Source organism: Anolis sagrei, chromosome 2 (assembly GCF_037176765.1).
Source record: "Anolis sagrei isolate rAnoSag1 chromosome 2, rAnoSag1.mat, whole genome shotgun sequence".
NCBI classification, from domain to species: domain Eukaryota; kingdom Metazoa; phylum Chordata; class Lepidosauria; order Squamata; family Dactyloidae; genus Anolis; species Anolis sagrei.
In genome coordinates this window covers 257,595,892-257,620,357 of record NC_090022.1, presented here as the reverse complement: position 1 = coordinate 257,620,357, position 24,466 = coordinate 257,595,892, and the positions used below count along the sequence as shown (strand labels likewise).

General features: G+C 38.4%; 1 long non-coding RNA gene across 1 annotated transcript in view; it reads left to right on the top strand.

Annotated features, from left to right (window-relative positions):
* Nucleotides 1–24,234, top strand: part of LOC132767136 (uncharacterized) — a 111,751-nt gene extending 87,517 nt beyond the window's left edge. The window contains exons 3-4 of the long non-coding RNA XR_009630603.2: nucleotides 18,640–18,705; nucleotides 23,657–24,234. This is a non-coding gene — a long non-coding RNA (uncharacterized lncRNA). The remainder of the gene's footprint in view (nucleotides 1–18,639; nucleotides 18,706–23,656) is intronic.
* The last annotated feature ends 232 nt before the right edge of the window (nucleotides 24,235–24,466 follow it).

Here is a 24,466-nt window from a genome sequence, read left to right as displayed (position 1 = left end):
CGATGTGCAGCTTTTGCCTTTCCTGAAGCCAGCTTGCTGTGGAATCAGACATGGGTCTATTTTTTCCATAATTCTGTGCAAAAAAAGTCTCTCCAGAACTTTGTAGAGGTGGCACAACAGGGAGATTTGTCTGTAGCTTTTTGGATCATTACGGTCTTTGCCTGGCTTCAAGATGGTGATGACTCTTGCTTTCCTCCAGATTTTGGGGATCTGACAGGATGTAGTGCAGTTGTTCATCAGCTCCAGCAGCCAGCGCCTTGCTTTTGGACCAAAGTTCTTGATTTGTTCCATCTGTAGATCATCCAAGCCAGCTGCTTTGCTATTCTTACATTTATTGAGAGCCATGTCCAATTCAGTAGATGTAAAGGACTCATGAAGGTTGTTGTTCTCAATCTCTTTTTGTCTGGCTATTGGTTTCTTTCCTACTTTGGTGGCAAGGTTGGGTTTCCCATTCTTCAAGAGTTGGTGTGCTATCTGATCTGCCTTTATGTTGCCATGGGTATTAGTTTGTGAGTGCTAAACCATCTTAGCAGCCTCCACGCCTTCTGGCTGCTCCTGCCCATGTTGTCGACCTCTGTGATCAGCTTGATCCACTGTTCTTTCTTGGCTTCAGAGATGGAGGACACAATGCTCTGCGCTGCCTGAAGGGTCTGCCCACTAAATGGGTCTTCGTTGTGGAGCCTGTAATAGTTTAGAAGCAACCAGAAGTCTAACTTATGACATCATTGCTGATTAACTGGATAGCAGCCAAAATAAATAAACACAGAGTGTTAACCTATTCTATCTAACAAGAAACGTTTCCAAGCTCAGGAGATTGAGAAGGTGTTACTGATTCCACCTAACATACACGGAGAGCAGGGAGGAATAAATGCATAAAGGTAGTAAAGTGTAGTTAATTAAAAAGTCATCAAACCGGAGAGGAAAATACACCCACATCACCCTGGACTGAGAAGTAATCTGAAATTAGTTTGGGGCATAAATGAGCATTGTACCAGACATTTAAAGAACAAACACTCACCTTCAGAAAAAAATGCCACAAAAGCCCATGAGCTATACCTGAATTACACTGTTGCTGTTCCATTTATATGCATTAATGTCAGGCTTTCCTAGAAAGGGCACTCAAGTTTCTCCTTAATTGGTATAAATCACATTAAAGGTAGAAAAGGTAATGTTTCGCATGCTGAAACGTATATAGAAGGTATTTAAACCTAGATCAGGCATTCTGAAACATATGCCTGTAGCTTAGATCATGTGCAAAGGCACAAGTCAAGTGAAAAAGATGTATATAAGCTTATTTAGATTTCAGCTGAGAAATGCAATTAATCCTTTTACAGTAATAAAAAATCACTTTGCAAGGTTCTGCCTTGCACTGGGTTTCTAGCTGTAGTGATAGCTTCATTCCTGTGCCCAGAGCAAGATATTTCTAAAACATACCTCCAGATTGTTTCCACTGTTAAGAAAGTAAAATAATGCTTTAGCCTTGACCTACCTTTTTTGAGGGGGGAAAAATTGGGTGGGGAGGGGGAATCACTTTCCATGGAAGGAGAGAGGACCTAACATTTTAGCAAAGCATCTGGTTACTTCTTAACAATAAAGACTATTGACGGATTCATCAGGGAGGAAACTCTATCTTTAACATTTCACACAAGCAAAGTTCAAATGCTTGGAAAGTGCACTGAAATTAACTAAGAGAAACAAATAATGTTTCTGTTTTAGAGCTCTGAACTATAACAAATAAAAACGAATTCGGATGCCATGCTAATTCCAAGAATTAATGGTACAACAAAACCTAGGAACCAGATACAAGATATTTTCAAATAAGTATATTTCTGGATTTCTGGATCAGTTTGTTTCTCTTGCATCTTGATTTTGCATGTTTTCATTTATAGCTTCATTCATTCCCATTTTTGCCTTCCTCTGAAATTTTTAAATTTTTATTTTATTTTATTTTGCATTTAAATATGCAGACTGCAACCAGGAAATCAGAAGATGCTTACTTCTTGGGAGGAGAGCAATGACCAATCTTGATAAAATAGTGAAGAGTAGAGACATCACATTGGCAACAAAGATCTGCATAGTTAAAGCAATGGTATTCCCCATAGTAACCTATGGATGTGGGAGCTGGACCATAAGGAAGCTGAGCGAAAGAAGATAGACTGTGGTGCTGGAGGAAAATTCTGAGAGTGCCTTGGACCGCAAGAAGCCCATACTCCAGGAAATAATGCATAGCTGCTCAATGGAGGGAAGGGTATTAGAGGCAAAGATGAAGTACTCTGGCCACATAATGAGAAGACAGGAAAGCTTGGAGAAGATAATGATGCTGGGGGATATTGATGGGTGGATGTTATCCTTGAAGTGATTGGCTTCACCTTGAAGGAACTGCGGGTGGCAACGGTCAACCGGGAGCTCTAGCATGGGTGGGTCCATGAGGTCACAAAGAGTTGGAAGCGACTGAATGAAGAAACAAAATGGACAATTTGGATAGATGTAACAGCAAGTGAGGTTGATATAGTTACAATCATAACCTTTGTTGCAATTCCTTGTTACATCCTCACTTGCTAGTTAGGAGAATTTAGATATTATCCATTCATCTGCCAGTTGCCAGCAGCATCAAACCCATTGAGACCGCTTTAAATATCATGGCTCAATACTGTGGCACCATGTAGGTTGTAGTTGTGCAAGTCCTTTACCGTTCTCTGCCAAAGAGGGCTCATCAAACTACAACTCTGAGCAAAGAGGGCTCATCAAACTACAACTCCGAGGAGTCCACAGCACTGATTTATGATAGTTAAAGTAGGGCCAAACTACAGTATCGGTCTGCCCCTTGTGTAACCAATGATGAGTAGAGTGGTTAGGGCACTGGTTCTCAACCTGGGGTCCCCAGATGTTTTTGGCCTACAACTCCCAGAAATCCCAGCCAGTTTACCAGCTGTTAGGATTTCTAGGAGTTGAAGGCCAAAATATCTGGGGACCCACAGGTTGAGAACCACTGGGTTAGAAGATAATAATTAGTTATCCATGCATAACTAAGAAGGCTATTTCATATTCCAGTCCAAAATTCTAGCCTATTTAGTAAGAATACTTTACAAAGTAGCATCTCCCACTCTCTTTCAATCACAAAATAATAGAATGTTAGAGTTGGAGGAGTCCACAAAGGCCATCTGGTCCAACCTTCTGCCATGCAGGAATGCACAACAAAGCATGCCAGAGAGGTGACCATACATTCTCTGCTTTAAAACCTCCAGAGAAGGAGACTCCACTACACTCCAAGGTAGTATATTTCACTGTCAAACAACTCTTACTTTCAGAACATTATTTCTGATATCCAGGGGTTGTGACAACATAGCAGCGAGAGTGGATACTTCAGGATAGGACAAAATTAAATAATGTTTCTGCCAATGAATAGAAGACTTACATGCAGCTCTAAGCAATACGTTGGATTTAGAACCAAATTTTTTATCTGTGGTAAAAATTGGACCTATTCTCTTGTTTAAAGACAGAAGTTGACGATGATAGTGCTCACAAGCTGATAGGGATTAGTTATGTTAGACAACTACAGCCTAGTTGCAGTGGGGGAAGTAAAGTTGCAATGCAAAATGTGATCTTATTACAAGCAGATTAGGGTCTATCCATAACAAATAATGCACATTTACATGGACCAACAAAAAAGAAAGATCAACTTTAAAATGATAGAAGCACAAAGTTGTGGCACAATAGTTGAAGCACAAAATTGTGGCAAGGAAACACAAAGTAAAGAGGCAGAAGCATTCTCTTCATACTATCATCTTTCCAGCCTTCCTACCCCCTCTTTTGCTCTCTCTTCAGGAAGCCAAATATTCCAGGAATAAAAACCACACATAATCAACTAACCCAAAGTGTCTCAAAGCAGGCAAGAGCAAAGCAGGCAGCAATCTTCCAAAGTGGACAAGAGCACAAGGCACAGAGGCTGCTCCCTTGAAGCCCTGAAGCCCAGTACTCTCATGCAAGCGTTCCCTCTGACACTAACTCTGAACTCAAAATGCTACTCTTATGTAAAGGTAAAACTCAGGCATAGCAACTGCTCTTAAATCAAAATACTCTTAAGCTGGGCCATTCTTAAGTAAGGGTTCCACTATAAGATTTGCTCTTGTTTCCTTCCTGGATGTGATGTTTGTATGCCCCGGGTTAAGGAGTCCCCCTCGGGGAGATAAAGCAGAGTAATAATAATAAAATAATAATAATAACAACAGCAACAACAACAACATCTACAGTGCATTTTCTGAAAGTATAGATGGGCTCCTGGGGTAGCATTTCCTTGGTGAAAGTTATTCATAAAGGGTTTGCTATTGCTCTTTGAAACTGAAATAGTATGACATGCTCAAGATCACTCAGTGGGTTTCCATGGCCAAGTGGGGATCTGACCCCTAATCTCTTAGATCTAAAGTCATTAACCATTACACCATCGTGTCTCTCTTTTGCCATGAATAAATATAGGTTCATGCATTTGACTGGTGACTATGCAAAGACACTGGTGTGCATAAATAGGTTCACACAGGGGCAATGGCAGTGTATTTCTGATGCACTGTTGAATCAGTATTCCAAATCCTCAGCCAATGATAACGAACATTAATTGAACAGATATTTTTTATTGTGCCATACTAATTCATATCCTCCACAGCTCTGTTATACATTACTCTGACAATAAAGGAGAATGCATACATTGATTAGATAATGTTGGTGCTGAGATGTGTTACTCAATGAATAGTGTTGCTTACCTGTGCACACCTAGTATCACTTGGATGTGATGTATATTGACCATGTAACAGCAGCAACAAACCTCCCACTTATTCCTTGCACCTTCATGTGAATGTACACTATCACCACTATGAGTCTTAGCTTTATAAAATCTATTGCTGAAATTGTGCACTTCCAGGGTATGTTCTACTCAAAGCAGTGGTTTTATTTCCCTTTTGAAAGTACATCATTTGACAGGACTGTGTGAGGTGTGTCTGTGTCGTAACATTATGATAAAAGGCATGGTTTGAGATTTTGAGCCTCTTGAGTTAGTTATTCACACGCTTCTCTCAGGGAGTATCAAGAGTGTATGTATGTGTTGCATTTTCTGAAGTAAACAACCCATTGTTCAATGCATATTCAGTAAGTAGATCTTTGACTACATAAGATTTTACAGACTTTGCAGCTACCTCAGAATTCTGAATGCAAAATATGATACCTAGGGACATCATTTAGATTTGTTACTTCTGTCTGAGCAACTTTGGGTCCATAAACCAATGAACAGATTGCCTTCATCTATATGCCGTTTCAGGATTTTGCTTCTGTCTGGTGAGTAATATTTTGTGTTTAATGACAAATGTAAGCATTATCAGCATGCTTTACACAATATATATTAATAGAAAATGTATTTAACCATTTGAGAGCAATTTAAATGAAACAGGATGATTGACTAGGAATTCTGATAGTCTTGGCACATAGCCTGCATCTCAGTAAAAGGCCATGACACTCTCTGGTTGCAGCTAAAAAGCCAGCTTTGCAATATTCATTCATTTCATTTCATTTCACTGGAAGTTTAGACCATGAGAGAAATCCCATAGACATGTTTCCGTTCATCTGAGTACGTATGTGCTTTCAAGTTGCCTGTCAATTATGGTGACCCTGTGAATTTTGTGGTATTTTCTTAGGTTAAAACCAATAGTATAATATACCAGTAATCTGCTGAGTGACATTTTTGGTGACCTATGTGAAAGAAGTCAGTGTGCAATTATGCAAACTGGGCCACAAGGCAACTTATTTATTTATTTTTATTTATTTAATAGATTTGTAAGTTTCTGGTCTTAATTCAAGGTACAGATAATTACCTATAAAGCTCTAAATGGTTTCGGACCTGTCTTTCTTCATGACCGCATCTTCCCTTATGAACATTCACGATCTCTAAGATCTTCTGAGGAGGCATGGTTGGTGGGGACAAGAGAAAGGGTCTTTCAGTGGTGACTCCCCAGCTCTGGAATTCTCTCCCCAGCGAGAATAGACTAGCACCCACCCTGTCCATCTTCTGCAAAGATCTAAAGACATGGGTGTTCCGCTGTGCTTTTGACTAGACAATTCCCTAGCTAGTTTGGCCCCAGCTAAGACCTAAAATCTTATCCTCATACTTTACTATTGTTCTGCACCCAAAGTTATAATGCTCTATCTTACATTGCCCTCTATCTCTACTTTTGCCATGTGACTTATGCACTTTATCCATCAGCCCTATCTTCACAATTGATTTGCACTAGCCAGCCCACCTGTACCCAGAAATGGATCATTATTGCAGGTTCATTGGTTGTTGATTTGACGCTTGCTCTTATATTTGCCATAATGTCATTGTTTTACTCTGTTTTATGCTGTTGTTTATGTATTTTAATGTGTTATATTTTAACTATGTTGATCAGGTCCATCTCCCTTCTAGGGAGATAGAGGCGGGGTACTAAAATAAAGTTGTTGTTGTTATGTTGTTGTTTTATTTATACCCCATGTTTCCCCACTTAAGGGCCCAAGACAGCTTACAGCAGATAAAAACATGCATAATAAAAGTTAAAACATTTAAAACAAAATATTAGTAGTTGCCGTCACACATCTTAAAACATACATTAAACTATAATAAAACACTAAAAACACACATAAATACATCGTATTTGGGTTGAACATATATTTAAATGTGCCTAGCACACTTGTGTTACTATTATTTCTTTACTTATTTAAAATATACCTAAACTATCTTTCATCCAGTGATTTCCAAAATACTTTACAAAAGATATAATACACACAAAAAAGAAAACAGTATTTTTCACAACAAAAGCACCAAAATGCTATAAAAATTGCAAGTAAACCAAGTCAACATAATTTTTTTTAAATGCTAGGTCAAACAGCAAAACCTTGTCTTAGTGCTGAAAGGATTGTACTGTTTTACTTCTTTGGGAGTAATATTCAAAAGCCAGGACATGCTGAAAGGGTGGTAGTGGCGGGGGAGGGGGGGTAAACTCCTTCTCTTACTACAGAAGTCACTTAGAGAAGGACCTCACCTGTAGATCTTCAAGAACAAACAGGTTGGTATAGGTCAGGTACATGGATCCCAAGCTCTTAAGAGCTTTAAAGCTAAGTGCCAATACCTTGGATTACTATGAACTAACATGTGTGAAATTGTGACTGGCAACTTGGATTTAATCCAAAGTTGGGAAAACTCAAGTGAGTATGTCTAAATATTTTTGGTTTGCACCCCACAGAACAGTGTTTCCCAGTAGGACTGTCTGTTAGTGCCCATTGCACTTTCTCTCTGTACGTTGAATACAACTGCAGCGCAACAGTCTCAGTGGACAGAGTCCTTGCTTTATGCTAATAACCTGACAAGACACTATTCTTGTCTAGACGTGCCAGATGTCCCTAAATGGCCCATAGAGATTCGTGGCTAGACAAATCACCAACGTCTGAATCTCAATGGTTCATTTTTAGATACAATAATCATTTGAAAACAAATAGTTATTACAGCTATACACTGAACTTTTTTCAGTATTTAGCAAATAGCCACACATAAAAAATCATTAACTTTGTTTTCCACTTCATGGAGCAGGATCAAAAACAAAAATACACAAAAAATGTACGTTATAATACCCTGTGTATATATTTTTCAGAATTAATTCACTGTTATTTAAACAAAACTACCAAATAATCAGTGTGTTTAGAATCACAGATTTGGGTCCTATAGACTCAGACAGAAGTAAACAGAAAATTCTAAACCTGCTGTAAGCTATTATTTAAAAAGAGCCTCATAATAATCAACCTTCTGCTTACCCCTAGTGTCAATAAATTAGGATGTCGAGTGTGCTGCACAGCAGATATGCAAGAATATATTTTAACAATCAGTACTATGTGGAATCTTTTTTGCTGCTTTTATATGGATTGTGAATATCCTGAAATTATAACAAATAAGGTAAACTTTAAAAAAATACTTGATGTCAAACATGTCTGTCAACAAGACTAGCCTCTGATAAATAGAATGAAATTCACAACTTAAACAAAAGCTGCAGTGCTATTTTCATACAGATGTAAATAGGAAGTAACTCCCTTAACAGAGCTATACAAGAGGGGGGAAAAAGACAAAACACAAAAACGCAGTGAAATGTGAGTCCAAAATTAATGCATAGTGCTAAGCATACATTTCTATGAGACATGAATATTTGTAATCCTGAAATAAAAAAAAAACAAAGAAATTGTGTGTGTTTTTTAAAAATTAAACTTACTTACTTAAAATTGCTTTTTTCTATTAAAATAATTACTCCCCTCTCTTGCAAAAAAAAAAAAAATGAGTTTCAGCTGTAAGTCTCTCATGGGAATGAGCTCTTGTACAATAAACAGAACCTATGCATTGTTGTTGTGCTCAAGCCTTTGACTTATCTTTGCCTGAGTTTTACTGTGAGCCCCTACCTCTGAGCTCTAAGGTAGCCAATTTCAAAGACCTCAGAACGCAAAGAGTTATTTTCTTCAGTTTTGCATTACTCTGCTTTAAAAAATAATAACCTTGAACTAATTGAAATAAACCCATTCAATGGATTTGTTTTTGAAAAAAAAAAACATCAAATTATTTCTTAAATGATTCTGCTTACCAGAAAAGTACACAGAAAAGAAGAAAAATAGCTCAGGCTCAGTGAAAGACTAAAAATGCACATGAATCAATTATGAAAAAGAGAAGGTCTCTTTGAATGAGGAAAAGCTGATTGGAATTAAGATAGGCTTTGTTCATATCTGCAAGGTACAAGGAGAGGACTTTTCAGTGGAACAGAAAAGGGGGATTTGGGAGTGTTTGGCTGCTTAGCGCTATAGTGCTTTAGAGCCCATGTGAAAATTTGCTGCTAGCTATTAATCATCATTGTGCCCCTGCAAAGAAGCTGTTACAATGATGACTATATGTCATTATATTCCCACTGTATGTAACGAATCAGAGAGCTGGGAAAGTTGGATAAGAGCGGCTGGCAAACTTTTTAGCCGTGGAATCCATTTAAATAAATTTACATCACATTTGCTACTTTCCCTAGTATGGGAATCATACTTTAAAATGAAACAATATGCTGTGTTCATGGGCCCTGATCTTTTATTCTCCTGTCTCTGGGCCTACTTTCCAGGTCAGCCTTTGCCAGCACTGACAGCATGCTTTTCTCATAGCCTCTCCTTCTCATAGCCTTTGGTTGCTTTCAAGTTCAATTTAGCACAATAAAGTTGTTATGCATGACAGTTTGGAGAGCAGAATAGGTGGTGTCTGAGCCTGCTGTGTTGCTACAAAGTGGGTTCATTCTCTGCAGGCCAGCTCAGTTACTGAAGCCTTGCTGGTGGGACACTGCAGTGGACTTCCAGACGTTCCCATCCTGACCAAAACAATTAGCTTCAAACTGCAAGAAGCCGCAGGGTCGCCCTCCCTTTCAGTGAGACTCCACCGTTTAATATGCTGCAGTAGATCCTTAGATTCATGTTGATTTATCCTGTTGTACTCCTCTTTTATGGTCTTTATATACAGACGTGTAAAAGGGGTAGGGGAAAAACATTTTTTAAAGCCTTATGCAGCTCAAAGAGTTTTATAAGAAATTTGAGCCATTGTTTTACATTTGTTTTACAAAGGACCAGACTTGAAACATGTCAACTTTAATTCCATTAGGCTGAACTGGCTAAAAGAGAGCCCCGAGGTTCCAAGAACTGGACCTGAAAGGAAGTGTCTCCTTTGGTAAACATCATCAACAAGCCAAATAATAAACAAGCCACACAACACTAAAATTGCCAGACTGCTACAAAAGCTTTATTGTGAAAAAAATTAAAATACACAAGTGCATCTGCTTTAACTGAAAAGTGACTAATCTTAAAAGTGAAGTATCTATTCATTTGTTATGCTAGACAAATGCACATGCTTGATTACAGAGTCACCAGTTTCAGTGCAGTATCTAATGGGGCCAAAATGAACACCATAGCAGTTGTCAGCTGATTCATATACCACTTGGTCATGAATCTGAGCGTGATTTCTGCAATTTTTTTGTTTCATAATGCACATTAATATACATAGTTTGGTCAATCTTGTTATTTAGAGTTTGACAAAATGTACCCCCCCCCCTTCCTGTTTGAGGTCCATTTTTCATGCAACTTGGCAGGAAACAATTGATATTGACTGTAAGTGGTACGAGTCAAACTTTTTTCTTCCTTAAAAAGTATAATCGAATCTGTCAACATTCATCCAGGCAACACTGGGTAAATTTCTTAGTATTAAATAAAGGCGACTTCACTTTCAGGTACATTTAAGGCATGGTAAGCCATTCGGAGAAAGCAGAAATGCAACAAAAGGATCAGTAGTTATCATCTGCAGGCCCTCAAATACTTTGGCTGAGAAAATGCCATCAAAGTGAATGATGCCTCAGAGGGCTTTGGGGAACTGGAATGTAGGTAGTGACAGCAGTCTCCTCCTCCACAATAATGATATGCTATTTATAATAACAAAGCATTTTTAGCTGCAATTCATAAACCATTAATTACACGGTAGTCCTGTCTGTGTACATGGGAGAGTTCTCACTAGTAGCTTGTGAATTGTAGTGAAACAGTGTTACTAGATTTTCAAAACATCTTCAAAGCACAGTCAACATTCATGATACACAGGCATGATAAACAGGAATTTAGTCATGTGTTTCTGAATATTGTTGTTGTTGTTGTTGTTGTGGTTACTATTTCTTTCCTGACTCTCCCCACAGATTGAGGTGGGAAACAACAACATATTAAATTACAATACATACCAGAAGTTAAACACACACATCACATAAACCACTAAAAACAGGGGTCCTCAAACTTTTTAAACAGAGGGCCAGGTCACAGTCCGTCAAACTGTTGGAGGGCCGGGTTATAATTTGGAAAAAGCATGAATGAATTATGCACACTGCACATATCTTATTTGTATTGCAAAAACTCTTAAAAACACTACAATAATTAAAATGAACAATTTTAACAAATATAAACGTATTAGTATTTCAATGAGAAGTGTGGGTCTGCTTTTGGCTGGTGAGATAGGATTATTGTTGTTTGTATTATTGTTGTTTGTCATTGTTGTGTATTTTCAAGTTGTTTCAGACTTTGGTTGACCCTGAGTGAGGGCTGGGTAAATGACCTTGGAGGGCCGTATCCGGCCCCCGGGCCTTAGTTAGAGGCCCCCTCATTTAAAACATCAGTTTAAAAGAACATACACAACCAATACATATATGATTAAATTGTATGCAGGTAGTTCCCAGGTTACAAACAAGGTAAGTTCTGTAGGTTTGTTCTTAAGTTGAATTTGTAAGTCAGAACAGGTACATTTTTAAGTGTAACTTCTGAGATATATATATATATATATATATATATATATATATGTTGGAGGCTGAACTGGCTATATATCTGAAGTTACATACACGTGTGTGTGCGCGCGCACACACACACACACACAAACACACACATATATATGCAGTGTTCCCTCACTACTTCGCTGTCTGCTTTTAGCAGACTCGCTGTTTTGTGGGTTTTAAAAATATTAATAAAAATATTAAATAATAAATATTTATGTCCAGTGGAGACCAGGCGGGAAGGCCTGCCTCCCTGGCTTGCTTCTGCCTGTGTGGCTCCAGAGGTTCTGCAGAGACCAGGGAGGCAGGCTGGTGCCCTTGGGATGAGGTGGGTAAGGAAGTGCAGGTAACAAAATAATATATAAAATATATAAAATAATGTATAAATATTAAAATTAATATGGCGTCCCTACTTTGCGGATTTTCACTTAGCACAGGTGGTCCTGGAATTGAACCCCCATAATAAGTGAGGGAACACTGTGTGTGTGTGTGTGTGTGTGTGTGTGTGTATGCGCCTTGGATATCATAGGGAAGGGTTAATGCCCTTGTGGTGATTGTTTTGCTGCCTGTACCCCTGTTCAGAAGATTTCACCTCACTTTCTGTCCCTGTGATCATTGAATTTTGAAAAAAAAATAGCTTGCTTTGGACACAAGGATTGGTGAGGAAGTTTCAGTGGAGACCTTTTTCCCCATGATAACTCTTCCAGGAGTGCACTTCATTTCCTGGGGGTAGATTTCTCTCACTTCCTGTTGTCTCACCCCTGTTCTTAACTATGGGTTGTTTGTAAGTCAGATGTTTCTAAGTCGGGAACTGCCTGTAGATAATTAAAATTCATAATTTAAGATTCATAATTTAGAAACCACCTGGATAGTTCTGCTGGAGGACACTGGTCTTTAGTGCTGTTTAAAGTTCAAACAGTTTATTCAGCTGTCGAACATCTTGCAGCAGGTCATTCCACAATCTAGGGCAGTGGTTCTCAACGTGTGGGTCTCTAGATGTTTTTGTCTTCAACTCCCAGAAATCCTAACAGCTGGTAAACTGGTTGGGATTTCTGGGAGTTGTAGGCCAAAACACCTGGGGACCCACAGGTTGAGAACAACAGATCTAGAGGCAACTGAAGAAAAAGTCCTCTGTGTGATTGTTGCCAGCCTAGTCATAGTAGATGAGAATAAACTAGGACTATATTCATAAATGGCATGGTGTACACTTTTCTGCTTTTATGAAGGTCCCACATTCTAATATATATGTTTTTGCGGGGCGAGTGGAGGTTTTGAAGCAGAGAATGTATGGTCACCTCTCTGGCATGCTTTCTCGTGCATTCCTGCATGGCAGAGGGTTGGACCAGATGGCCTTTGTGGACTCCTCCAACTAACATTCTATTATTTTGTGATTGAAAGAGAGTGGGAGATGCTACTTTGTAAAATATTCTTACTAAATAGGCTAGAATTTTGGACTGGAATAGGAAATAGCCTTCTTAGTTATGCATGAATAACTAATTATTATCTTCTAACCCAGTGGTTCTCAACCTGTGGGTCCCCAGATGTTTTGGCCTTCAACTCCTAGAAATCCTAACAGCTGGTAAACTGGCTAGGATTTCTGGGAGTTGTAGGCCAAAACACCTGGGAAAATAAACACCTGGGAACCCACAGGTTGAGAACGACAGATCTAGAGGCAACTGAAGAAAAAGTGTGTGATTGTTGCCAGCCTAGTCATAGTAGATGAGAATAAACTAGGACTACATTTATAAATGGCATGGTGTACACTTTTCTGCTTTTATGAAGGTCCCACATTCTAATAGATACAGTTTTTGGGGGCAAGGATTGTTTTATTCGGTCTAGAATCACTGAATCATAGAGTTGGAAGAGACCACATGGGTTATCTAGTCCAACCCCTGGCATGCAGGAAAAGCACAATCGAAGTGTCACTGAAAGATGGCCATCCAGCCTCTATTTTAAAGTCTCCAAAAGAGTACCCACTACATGCTGAGGCAGTGATTTCCACCATTAAACAGCTCTTACAGTTAGGAAGTTCTTCCTGCAGTCTAAATTAAAGGAAAACTGTTTCAAGCCTCAAACAGGCAGCATCCCTTATAATAAGAAACACCTAGCAACCCTAATGGTAAAACAGCTTAGAAAAGTTACTTTTTGAAATATAAATATAATGCTGGATTTTGGGTGGTGAAAGTTGTAGCCCCTCCTCCCAAGACCCCAACTAATTTTCTAAGATCTGGTTATTAGAATTGGCTGCTATCATCTTATTGGTGTTTGATGGGGATAGAACTGGGAATTATGCCTGTATATGCAATTTATTGGACCTTGTGCAAATCTAGGCAGGGGCTACTAACCTGACTCCATCTCTCCATCTCCATTGCCACTGATTTCAAGTTTCAAGGAATGAAGGAACAGTCTAACTGCACTGGGAGTATAGGTTGTCTCTCCTTTCCTGCATCCTCAAGGGCAACCTGAAAATGTCTTGATGTCATTGATTCACCAGGATTATCTTATTTGAGGTTAATAATTACATTTATGTCTTAACTATTACAAGATCCAACCAGATATTTATAAGTTTATATCAAGCAGGGCAAACAACTTAGGGAGGTTTGGATACTATTTATTTATTTATTTATTTATTTATTTATTTATTTACCATATTTATATACCGCCTTTCTCAGCCCAAAGGGAATTCCTCAGGGAATTCCACAGACTGTTGTCATTATATGATACAGATAGATTCTAAAAATGGGATTTTAAGGCTAAAAATGCAAGGGGGCTACGTAGCCCCTCACGTTTGAAATATGAATAATCATTTCTTGGAACTTCCAATATAGACAATTTACCATTTTTGCCACAAAAAGGACAACCCAAGAGAGGCAGAGAAGGTGAGGGCTGCAAAGACAGCCATGTATTGTGAGTAACCTCAGAAACACAATTTTCTCATCCAAAGATAAGAATGATGATGATGATGATGATGTTGATGATGATAATAATAATCGGCGCTGACAAAATTACCATCTGCCAGCTACAGAAGGCCATCTTACTGGGATCTGCACGTATCATTCGCCGATACATCACACAATCTTAGACACTTGGGAAGTGTCCGATGTGTGATCCAATATAACAGCCAGCAAAGTTATCTTGTCTGCTGTGGACTCATCTTGTTGTGTTTCAAATAATAATATACCCTGCCTCCATCTCCCCGAAGGGACTTGGGGTTGCTTACATGGGGCCACGCCCAATCACACAGAGTTAAAAACATAGCATATAAAATATAACAATAATATAAAACAGCATAATACAACATTACAACAATAATAAAACAATCATCATAAGCAACAACCAAGGACATACTTCAAGTCTCAATGTGGGAGGGCGGGCTGGTGTGCAAACAGGTTAGAAAATAGGCTAATCAATAACGTGCATAGATCATGTAGCAGCATGCGGGTAAGAGCAGTTATAACAGGCACATTACGACTTTAAATAGTGCAGTAGTAAAGTACAGGGACATAATATTTTTAGGCCATGGATTAGGGCCAACTGTCAAGGGAATTGTTTAATCAAATGCACGACGGAACATTCACATCTTTCATTCCTTACGAAACGTGGCTGGGGAGGTTGCTAGCCTGATCTCCCTGGGGAAGGAATTCCAGAGCCGAGGGGCCACCACTGAGAAAGCCCTCTCTCTCTCATCCCTACCAACTGTGCCTGAGATGGGGGTGGGAGTGAGAAAAGAGCCTCCCCAAAAGATCTTAGAGATTGCATGGGTTCATAGGGGAAGATGCAGTCATGCAAAATCTGTTATCCTCAGAAGTCCTATCCAACACTGAAGCCATGACAGTGGCATACATGTAGGATTTTTTTAAAGTAAATGTCTGGTATTATAATTTATTATAGCACTTATTCTGAAGATTCTTCCCTCCTTTTTATCAGTTATAATCAAAACAGTTTACAAGTTTGCAGCAAAACAATGTTTAAAAAATAACACTTTCGTATAACAAAATAGGAGTAGGTGTGTGTATGTACATCAGGGGCCTCAAACAAACCATAATTTCTCAATGGCAACTTGGTTATTTAAGCAGGTGAGCTGCCATACTCCTTCAATAAACAGCCAATCATGAACCAGGTATAATACATGAACTTTTGCAATACAATGCAAGGTGGGTGGAAAAGTCTCTCAAGCTGACATATCATACAATTTTCTGTCTTCGTTTTAAGGTGGGAACAAAAATGCAAATTGCAAGAGAGCATTCTTTACCTTAGTCAATATGAAAAGATTATGCCTATTTTCCAAGAGAACAAGAAACTGGAATTGAAATGTCTAATTTTTATCAACATGAAATTGTACTATTACAACTGAAAATCCAGTCTAATTGCAGTTATGCATTTGCCTCAAAAAGTTAGTTCTTTATCTCTGATTAATTAACCTTTCTCTAATAATATCTGAGCATGACTTTGCTGTGATTATTTGAAAGAAATATAATCAGTAATCCGTTCAATAGATGTTCAATGTTGTCTTCTTAGTGAAACAAGAGGCTCCAAGTTTGAATGTTCAAGTTTGGTTTAGAAAACATTCAGATTTCAATGACAGGACTAGCATAGCTGGCTTGGCTTGGAAGCGATGGGCTGCAACTCTGGCTTCAATCAGATTGATATGCTTAGAGTTAATATCATTTCCTCCTTCTCCTTTTAGGATTTGGTGTTAGCGTCATACTTTCACTTTGTTAACAGCTCTCAATTCTTCTATGCAGGAATTGGGTATGGCTTTAGGCCTCCCCAACACTTCACTTAGTGCAGAATCCAGGCAAACATTACTGCTAAAACATAAACTTTATTGATTGTAAAAGATGCAGCATATATTATAAAGCAAAGGAAGCATTTCAGACCTTCTGCTGATGGAGCCTGCATCCACACTGCAGAGTTATAGCAATTTCAGTCCACATTAATGGTCATAGCCCAATGCTATGGAATTCTGGGGTTTGTAGTACTGTAAGATATTTACCATTCTCTATCAGAGAGCTCTAATACCACAAAAATTATAGATCCCACGTCCATAGGATGGAGCCTTGACAGTTGTCAAACTGCTATAATTCTGCAGTGTAAGTGGTCTTGGGTTCAGCATCCCCCACAACCAATAGTAGAAATGGATACCAAAACAACTAATTCTACCCAAACTATCCCTGGATAACATTCCAATTGCACGTCATTGGCTAAACGGGGAGATCCTGGACTATGGTACAACCTTCTAGGGAGAGATAAATAAAAATGGACTCTCAAGGGTAATGTAGTATGGAAGAAAAGAAAGAAAGGCAGTGTGCACAAACATGGACTATCTCTTTCCCAAAGTTGGGGAAATTATGTAAACAGATTAATAATAGAGAAAATTTCACTCTCCCAGCCCATTCTCAGGCTTTGTATCCTTTCCCAGCCTCAAACAACCATGCTAATTCAAAAGGTATCTAACAAAATCAGTAATAACTCTTATTATAATTCTTTGTGCCAACTCTGACTCCAGTTTCAATTATATGAAAGGCCTAGTTCATAGCATATTTACTTCCATGGGAGTCTAGGGGTGTTTCCTTGTTCAGAAATTTCTGTCAAGTAAATGTATTTTATGCTCAGTGTTGCTTGATGATTCACGTACTGGTGATAACATTTCTTGTATTGTCATTCTAATGCAATAAATATATTATTACTAATTTGGGATTGCATTTCTTATTAATTTTGTCATTTAGTGTGTGGGTTGGAGTCAGAGGAAAACACAAGACAGTAGAAAGATAAAGGAGTCCAAGTCAAAAGTTTGTCATACTGACTCCACAGTCCTGGTTAGTTGTGATGCCCACTAGAGATTGTTAGATGTTTGGGCTGGCATCCTTCCCTACACATATGAAAACAGCTTCAACTTGGCAGGGGGCAATATGGATAGTGGCAAGCATTTATTTTTTATAGGACTGGCAGACAGTATAAGATAGAACAAGTCACAAGAATTGCATTCTCTTTCTTATGTTGTAGTAATCCTTAAGCTCAGTTAGAGCTAGGAATATAATTCTGTTTGCAAATAGTTGTTTAATATTTAGATAGCTTTGGACTGCTGGTTTGTCGCGCCTGGAGATTGAAATGTGGGTCCTATTAGTTAATCCCAACTAGATGAGATCTATTGAATAAATATTGAATATTTGGTCAATATAAAGAAAAATCCAGTGGATTCAGTAGACCTAATCTAGAGTGACTCATAATAGGATATTGTCTGAACACAATGTAAACCCTACTGAATTCAGTGCACTACTTTTAATTACTTCTGCTTAGGTGCACATAAGGAAGAATGGAACGCAAGCTGATTTTCAGTTGCATGAGAAACATGATAAGCAACCATGATGGTGGTATATGTTATACAAGATAAACCTGGTCCAATTTGCTCAGACATAGGCTATATCTTCACAGGCTATATGTGCCCTATTGCAACAACAAACCTCTTATGGGACTGAGATGCTAGTCACTTCAGATTACAACATCCTTGGAATAAAATATTGAGGAGTTTACACAGACACTTACTATTGTATAGTTGACAGAGGCTGTGTATTAATGCTCCATTTATCATCAGTGCCTTTCCACTCAGTGATGAATGCACGCTATTTGAGACCTCAGACTTAAATGATTTAATTGCACAAGGGAGAGGGTATGTTCTGGTCTGCCATAAGCATCATTTCATGTATGAAACATAAAGCTAACACCCAGAGACACACATTACTACCCACAATTTGGTCTTTCAAGCTCTATGAAACCACAGCCCTAACAAACCACAAGGAGAAAACTGATATTTCCCCTCCGCTGTATGACTCTACTTGGGAACTAGCACCATTTTATAATAAATAACAAAATGAGACTGCATAGCCAGTAATGGATAGTTCAAGTAGCCACTTTATGACTATAAACTAACTAAATTACAAAAAGGAAACTGTTTCAGTTTCCCTGGGCATCCTAGCCTGATCTTGGGTGAGCTACATTTTTGGATGACAACTTCCCAAATTGCCCACTACCAAGGTCACAGGCCATGGAGATTGGAAGAATTTGGGAGCTGTTGTCCAATTTTTTTTTAAAGTTCCAGTTGCAACTCCATTTAATATTAAGTCAGGTGTAGACATCTGTTTTATGAAACTGTGTTTTACTGCAATATATACAGTGTATGCTGAAGAGATGTACAAAAATATTTAAACAAATAAATATGTGTCCTTCCAATAGTAGATGAAGACTTTTTTGTTTGTTTTGACAGGCCTTTGGGAATTGACTGTTTATGGGGAAAGCGCTCTACTATTCCCGTTTCTTGCTTTTTTAAAGGGTAAGTCTGTTAAATGCTTTTAATTCAAATGGTAGATTGATTATAATTTAATGCTGGGATCAATGTTTGCATATGATTTAATCTTTGAAGATTGTCTTGGATCCCAGAGCTGGAGAAAAGGTGAGGAAGGAAGGAAGGAAGGAAGGAAGGAAGGAAGGAAGGAAGGAAGGAAGGAAGGAAGGAGGAAAAGGGAGAGAGAGAGAGAGAGAGAGAGAGAGAGAAAGAGAAAGAGAGAGAGAGAGGTTGCAGTGAGTAGGTTCAACCTGGTGTGAGCCAACATATCCATGCTTTTCTGTTATCCACTATCCCCATCACTTGCCAGTTGCCACACTCATCAGTTGAAGGCCTCTAAGCTGTATTGGATGTATTTGGTTTCACATCACCTGTCAACTTATGGCAACCCCTATGGATTACATAGAGTTTTCTTAAGTAAAGAATCCTCAGAGATGGTTTGCCACTTTCTTCCTCTGAAATATAGCTTACAGCACCTGGTATTCATTAACAGCCTCCTATCCAAGTACTAACCATGGCTGACCATGCATAGGTTCCAAGACCAGAAGGAAAGGACCCCATTATAGCTGCCTGATTATTTCCACTCTTTTTTATGTATGGTTCTGTGTATATTTAGATTACTACTATGCAAAAGTGGGCTAAATGTTAGCAACATAAAGTTGTCCAATCAAAAATGTCACTTTACCTGTTTTTGTCTTTTGTATATTCTCAAATGGGCAACTTGTTCTTCAGTTAGAGAACCAGTATAAGGTGCCAATCTGAATACCTGCTGTTCTCTTTGAAAGAACAAATGTTGTTCTCTTTGAAAGAAAGAAAAAACAGATTTATATATTTGGCATTAATAGCACGGCAAGTTATTAATAGAGCAGGAAGGAAAGGAGTACAGCAGGGCTGCATACTCGCAGCCAACCTATTAATTTGTATGAAGAACACATCATTTGATTTGTGGGGCTTGACAAATCCAAGGCTGGAGTAAAATTGCTGGAAGAAACATTGACAACCTTAGATATGCAGATGATACCACACTGATGGATGAAAGCAAGGAGAAGCTGAGGAGCCTTCCAACCAAGGTGAAAGAAGCAAGTGCAAAAGCTGGGTTGCAGTTAAATATATATAAAAAAATATTATGGCAACCAGACCGATTGATAACTGGCAACTAGAGGAAGAAAATATGGAGGAATCTTGTGACAGTTTAGAAACTAAAACACATTTCTATCCTTAACTTTTGTGGATTCTCGTCTACATCATCATAAGCTCCCGATAAAGTGGTTGGAGGTCCACAGAAATTATGCTGGAAATGTCTTTTTCTCAGTTAATCATTCTATGAGTATATATTCAATATCAAACAATGACATTAATAACAAACTTGCATTTTCAAGGGGCTGATTAATACTGTAGTTCCTGGTTCTGATCCACAATAAGCAAATTCTTAGCCACCAAGTATTGTACTGGATGCTAGAATAACTGGCCATAGCATTTACCTACTTCTGGGATTTTGGATCAAGTGGTCAAAATGTGACCAAGGGAAGCTATTCAGTGACTCCAAAGCACCATACTAATTGACACTAATTGCCCCCCTTGTTGGTTCTCTCAGCAACCTTATAACCTTTAGAGAGGTGGTCTACCCATCAAAGCTCAGACACACTGAGATGACAGTGTATGAAAAGTTTTCTTCGTCCTTGTTTGTTTCTGCTATAACATTACTGTGATAATAAAACTGAGAGTTTTGACCTGAAGTTATTCTAGTGTATTTCACATGCGTAAATACCAGAGACATATAACTGCATATTTCCGATAAAATCATTAACATAACGATCTTTAGATACATTTACTTAAAAGCCATCATTGGGTTTAATGTCCTTAGCACTTGTGTTTAGGATTGCAACTTTATTGTTAGTTTTGATACACAATTTTATTTAGCGACCTTATGAATGCTGCATTTATCTAGAGGCAATATTTTGATAAATAAACCAGAAACATTTTTAAAAGAGTCCAAGGACGCTAGTTGAAGAATTAATCAAATAAAAGTCTTTACTACATAGCTACCAAAAGTAAAGCTGACCGAATAAGCATTGGTCCCCAGCATTTCCCTTCTGATTAGCAGCTAGATTATTACACAGATGCTTGCTATGTTTCATACTTTCTGAAAATTGATTTAATTGGGTCACTGCTCATTTGATTTTCTAGTGTAAGGGGATGTGCATAAAAAATACAGCAAATGTGTATGATAAAATCCCCACAAAAGTTATTTGCAAGTTTCTGTGAGTAAAGTTTAAATCGAGACACATGCTCTGTTTTCAGTTTCAACATGTTTTACTACCATGTCTTAGAGAAGCGTCATAACTTAACTTGTCTTCAATACAAAGTTCTGGCAAGCTTCAATAGATTCATTAGTGATTTTTTCTTTAGACCCAATGAAGCTCAAGGAGGCCCGAACAATGGAGCTAATCACTGCCTCTTCCCTGACCCAAGCTTATGTTTTCCTTCTTTTCACTCCACACTCCTATTTCATTTCTAAGCAATTGGCTTTCTATGCCATCCACAGCCCAAATAAGTACCCCTTCTTTCTTTACATACACATATCTATCTAATGTGTCTATCTAATGTTATCCTTCTTTCGCTGCATCCATTTCCAAGAGACATAAATGGCTGGATTCTTCTAAGACATTTTCCCCCATAGAGCCCAGGATTAAAATGCAGATTATGTTATTTCAACGAAAGTGGGTTGTGCAAATAAACTAAAGAAAAAGAAAACTAAAAAGTTTACACTAAACTATTATATATCTGTGTTGTCAGAAGTGAGGTTTGGCAAGTTGCGGTTTCAGTGGCTCGACTAATGAATAAATGTTAGACTGTATCAAATGTTCTGAACAGAGTTGTGGTTTATGTGTGCATGAAGTGTAATGGTATCAATTGACTGGTTCTTTGTGGTTGCAATATAGTACTCATGAATGTTTCGAGGGAGAGAAGGCATGCAGACAATAAAGCCATGACAGCTGAATGTCAGCAGTGACCTTGAACCCAAACCGGTCTCGCTATTCCAGTGATTCCCAATACAGTAGACACAAGCATGGGAGCAGAGCCTTCAGCATTGCCTTTCATTGCCAATCTTCAAGCTTCATTTTATCACGTTGCTGGACCCTGCTAATAAGACTTCAGGCACAAGAAATGGTGCTCAGCATTTGCATTGGATTTAAAATGGTATTTACAAAACAGAAACACAAAGCAAAGTAAAAAAAGCGAGTTACCAGTGAGATCAAAATGGTTAGCTTTACCATCTGTAGTCACAGAGGCACAAACTGCTCTGTTATGTGATAGGCTTGTCTCCAACCCACATATTGTTCCTTCTTTTGTCTTATATTATCTACCAGATGCTGATTAGTACTATAAATGACTTCAGATTTGTTACAATGTTCTTGGAAAAATAAATACATTGGTAAGGCAGGATTTATGAGCAGGGCTATATTCTGAATAAAAAGCCAAAGTTTTTGTCCTTAAGGATACCAATAGTGACAGATTATGTCTTCACAATTAGTAGTTATATTATAGAACAATATTCAGCAGGACAGTGATGAATATAAGAATGTTAGCACTGCATTGCTGTTACATCCTAAAGTCAATCAAGTCCAGTATTTAGATTTTAATGCTGATCAGACAAACATCTCCCCAGCACCTGATTATGTCTTAATGTTTTTCAGTAACACATTTTAACTGACTTTGAGTAGAAGAACTACATGATGAGGTTAATTTTAAGCAAAGCCAATCATAGGATGCAAATAATTAATTCACAGTTAATTCCTCTAGATTTGTCCTATGTAGAAGCATTGCTAGGAGCCCACAGTGGTGCAGCAGGTTAAAGCACTGAGCTGCTGAACTTGCTGACTGAAAGGTCAGAGGTTAAAATCCGGGGAGCGGGGTGAGACCCTTCTGTAAGCCCCAGCTTCTGCCAACTTAGCAGTTCAAAAACATGCAAATGTGAGTAGATCAATAGGTACCAGTTCTGTGGAAAGGTAGTGGCGCTCCATGCAGTCATGCCGGCCTCATGACCTAGGAGGTGTCTACAGACAACACTGGCTCTTTGGCTTAGAAATGGAGATGTGCCCCACCCCCCAGAGTCGGACACGCCTAGCCTTAATGTCAAGAGCAAACCTTTACCTTTACCTAGAAACATTGCTTCTTAATGTGATGAAGAGGTTGTGTGATCTATGATGCCTGATTTGAAAAATGTAAGCCATCACTTGATCCCACAGTACACTATGTTTTTACATGAGGAAAGTACACTTGTAAACCTGACTAGTATTTTTTTGCTGAGATAAACTAATGGATGCTAGTGGACACTTTCATTTCTCCAAATGGTGAAATACTAGGGGTTCAAGGGCAATCCAGATCAGATTCAGGACGAATGTGGAGCATGTTAGGAGAAATGGGGAAAGAGACATTCTGGTGCATGAACAGAAGTTCATGCATGTAATACTGGATCTCAACTTCAAACAGTGAATCCTAAAGCCAACTGTATTTATTTATTTTTATCCCTTCTTTCTCCCAATATAGGGATTCAAAGGGATTGACGTATTAAAGATAGCTAATTATGAGCCTACCTAGCCTTTTCTATGTCCTCTTTCATTGCTAGAGGGAGACTCTTTGGTACTTTCTTTGATGTACAGAGTGGCTGAAAAAGTATGCAATAAGCCCGGCATTCTTCTGTAGCTTTGCTTGTGTGGCCTGATCCACTCAGTGATTTGCAGCCATTGCTTAAATCAAAGGTTTTTAAAAATTGTGTTGCAATGATTCTTTCTAGGGACAGGGGGGAAACTGTGCAATCCTGATTTTTTAAAAATGCAACTCAGGAAAATAAAGAAAGATAGTTTGTGAAGCTGCTCTCATTTTCATCCAATGCCTGGAGTCAAGTGGCCTCATAGAGTTTGTTATTATTCTGCAGTTGGGACTTCAAAGGAAGATGGGGAAGAAGAAAAGTTCCATGAGGAGGAAGAGAAGGAGGTGGAAGAGGAAGAGGAGGAAGAGGAAATGAAAAACAAGATTTACACTGATCTATCAGGATGATTACCCAACATAAAGGAGTAATTTATCTCTTTTGTTCTGATCTCAAAGAATACACTGGCAATACCCCTTTCCTTTAAAATTTTGAAACATTCATTTGGCAAAATCACATACCAGTTCTATTTTAATGCATTCCATATTTTAAATATATCATCTATCAAGTTGCACAAAACAAAAATCTCTAGAATACAACCAATTAAGAGTTATTGACTTCACAGAAATTAACAGCCTCACCCATTCTATTCTCTAAAGGGGAAATAAAATTGTCTGGCACGGTGCTCCTGGTAGGAAAAAAAAAGCGGGGGGGGGGGGGTGCGGTGAGGTCTTGCCAGTACTATGCTTTCTTGCCTCTGTTCTTGGCCCAAGTTTGTATTAGATTCACTGATTAATTGTTTCCATACTTCTTCACGACTTCTTTCTCCTCCCACCTACAAAAGCCACTGTTCCACATTGGATGATAGGACATTTCCAGTACATTTTACCTGTTCAATAGCATAAGGTTCTAAGTTGCTTGTACAATCATTTGTACATACTTGCTTTAGACTAAATCCACTTATAATCTATGTTAAAACTGGAGAAGAATTTAGTTCAGTCATTTTTAAGCAAAGTGATATAACTCATATTTCCCAACAAATTCATAGACCAAAACATTATTATTCTTTGAAATGCAGATTTCTGCAACTTTTGTAAT